Source organism: Cynocephalus volans, chromosome 6, assembly GCF_027409185.1.
Source record: "Cynocephalus volans isolate mCynVol1 chromosome 6, mCynVol1.pri, whole genome shotgun sequence".
Lineage (NCBI taxonomy): Eukaryota > Metazoa > Chordata > Mammalia > Dermoptera > Cynocephalidae > Cynocephalus > Cynocephalus volans.
The window spans coordinates 68,736,315-68,738,860 of record NC_084465.1 but is presented as its reverse complement, the minus strand read 5'-3'; the positions used below and the strand labels follow the sequence as shown (position 1 = coordinate 68,738,860).

At 53.1% G+C, this 2,546-nt stretch overlaps 1 pseudogene; it reads left to right on the top strand.

The window, feature by feature from the left end:
- Window positions 1–686: 686 nt before the first annotated feature.
- On the top strand, window positions 687–2,316 carry LOC134380934 (keratin, type II cytoskeletal 8-like; annotated as a pseudogene).
- The last annotated feature ends 230 nt before the right edge of the window (window positions 2,317–2,546 follow it).

Here is a 2,546-nt window from a genome sequence, read left to right as displayed (position 1 = left end):
AGTGTGCGGCGCTGGGAGCCCCGAGGCCGCAGGTTCGGATCCTATATAGGGGTGGCCGGTGCGCTGAGCGTGGTGTGGGCGACACCAAGCCAAGGGTTGCGATCCCCTTACTGGTCACACACACACACACACACAAAAAAAACTTGATTATTTGAAAAATCTTTTAAAGTAGTTAAAACTTTGATCACACCGGTCAAAAAAGAGAGAAAAGACAGAAGTAAATAGTATCAGTTTAAACATGAAGTAAAACTACAGATAAAGTAGGCAGTTTTAAAAATTAGAAGATAATATAATCAATGTCAAGCCAGGAAACTTGAAAATCTAGACAAAATGAACAATTTCCCAGAAAAATATTGTTGGCTGAAAAAGAAGTAAAAGCCAGAATAGATAAGTAAGCAATAAAGAAAATGAAACCACGATCAAATCCCCGCCCAACAACCTGGTATCAGGTCCAGACATACAAGGAACATGATACGCAAATTCTCTCTCAAAACGAAAACAGAAGGAAAGATACACAGTTCTTCTATAAGGCTAACCTCATCTCAAAACAAGGCAAATACTGCCCAAGAAATAAAATGAAGAGGTCAGTCTCACTTAAGAACATAGAGGTAGACCTAGAGCAGTTTCTCGGCGTCTTTTCGAATCTCTACCCGGTCGGCCTGCCCGCCTCCTCTCCAGCCTCCACCATGTCCATCAGGCTGACCCAGAAGTCCTACAAGGTGTCCACCTCTGGTCCCTGAGCCTTCGGCAGCCGTTCCTACAGGTGTGCACCCGGGGCCCGCATCAGCGCCTCGAGCTTTTCCTGGGTGGGCAGTAGCAGAAGTTTCCAGGGTGGTCCCGGCACTGGCAAGGGCCTGGGCCTGGGCCTGGGTAGGGGCTACACTGGGGCCGGTGGTGTAGGAGTCGTTGCAGCTGTCACAGTGAACCACAGCCTGCTGAGCCCCCTTAAGCTGGAGGTGGACCCCAACATCCAGGCCATGTGCACCCAGGAGAAGGGGCAAATCAAGATTCTCAACAAGAAGTGTGCCTGCTTCATCGGTAAGTGCTATTCGTGGAGCAGCAGAACGAGATGCTGGAGACCAAGTGGAGCCTCCTGCAGCAGCAGAAGACGCTCGGGGCAGCACCGGCGCACGGTTCACAGCTGTACCGATACCTTCCGTGGCGGCTGGACTTACTGGGCCAGGAGAAACTGAGGCTGGAGGCGGAGCTTGGCGACAGGCAGGACTTCAAGAATAAGTACGAGGATGAGATCAACAAGCGTACAGAGATGGAGAATGAATTTGTCCTCAAGAAGGGTGCGGATGAAGCTGACGTGAACAAGGTAGAGCTGGAGTCGCCTGCAAGGGCCGACTGGTGAGATCGGATTCCTCAAGCAGCTGTATGAAGAGGAGACCCCAGAGCTGCAGTCCCAGATCTCGGACACGTCTGTGGTCCAGTCTGTGGGCATCAGCCACTCCCTGGGCAGGGACAGCATGATCGCCGAGGTCAAGGCCCAATACGACCGCAGCCGAGCCGAGGCTAAGAGCATGGACCAGATCGAGTGTGAGCTGCAGACCCTGGTTGGGAAACAGGGAGGTGACCCGAGTCACACGAAGACGGAGATCTCCGAGATGGACCTGAACGTCAGCAGGCTCCAGGCTGAGGTAGAGGGCCTCAAAGGCCAGAGGGCTTCCCTGGAGGTCCCCATCGGTGATGCCCAGCAGCATGGGGAGCTGGCCGTGAAGGACGCCAAGACCAAGCTGGCTGAGCTGGAGGTCGCCCTGCAGCGAGCCAAGCAGGACACAGCGGCGGCGCGGCAGCTGCACTATATCAGGAGCTCACGAACGTCAAGCTGGCCTTGGACATGAGATCGCCATCTACCTACCGCAAGCTGCTGGAGGGAGAGGAGAGCCTGCTGGAGTCTGGGATGCGGAGCTTGAGTATCCATACGAAGACCCCCAGCAGCTACTCAAGTGGACTGAGCGCGGCCCATGGGGCTTCATAGGCCCCAGTCTCAGCCACGGCCTAAGCTCCTTCCAGCCCAGCATTGGCTCTGGCGGGAGCTCTAGCTCCTGCAGGCGCACCAGCTCCTCCAAGACCGTGGTTGTGAAGAAGATGGAGACCCACGATGGGCAGCTGGTGTCCGAGTCCTCTGATGTTCTGCCCAAGCGAAAGGCCACTGCTTCCCCTCCCAACCTCCCCCATCCTGCGGCTGCCCCAGAGCCTGTGAGGGAGGCAGATGGGCCCAGGAGCGTGGAGAACAGGAGACCCACCCGAGGCTCAGCCCTAGCCCAAGCCCTCAGCCCACCTTTGGAAGAAGTATACTGTCTGGGGTAACCCTTTTTGCCCATACGCCCAACTAAGAACCAATTCAATTGTCTTTTCCAAAATAAAGCTTCCCCTGGCTCTGCCCCAAAAACAAAAACAAAAACAAAAACAAAAAGTAGAGGTAGATTCTTAAATAAACATTAGTACATAAAAACTGGCTATGTAAAGGAGTTCATCTCTATATACTAAGATTATTCACTATTTAAATATATATGTGTGTAAGTTATCATGTTAACAGG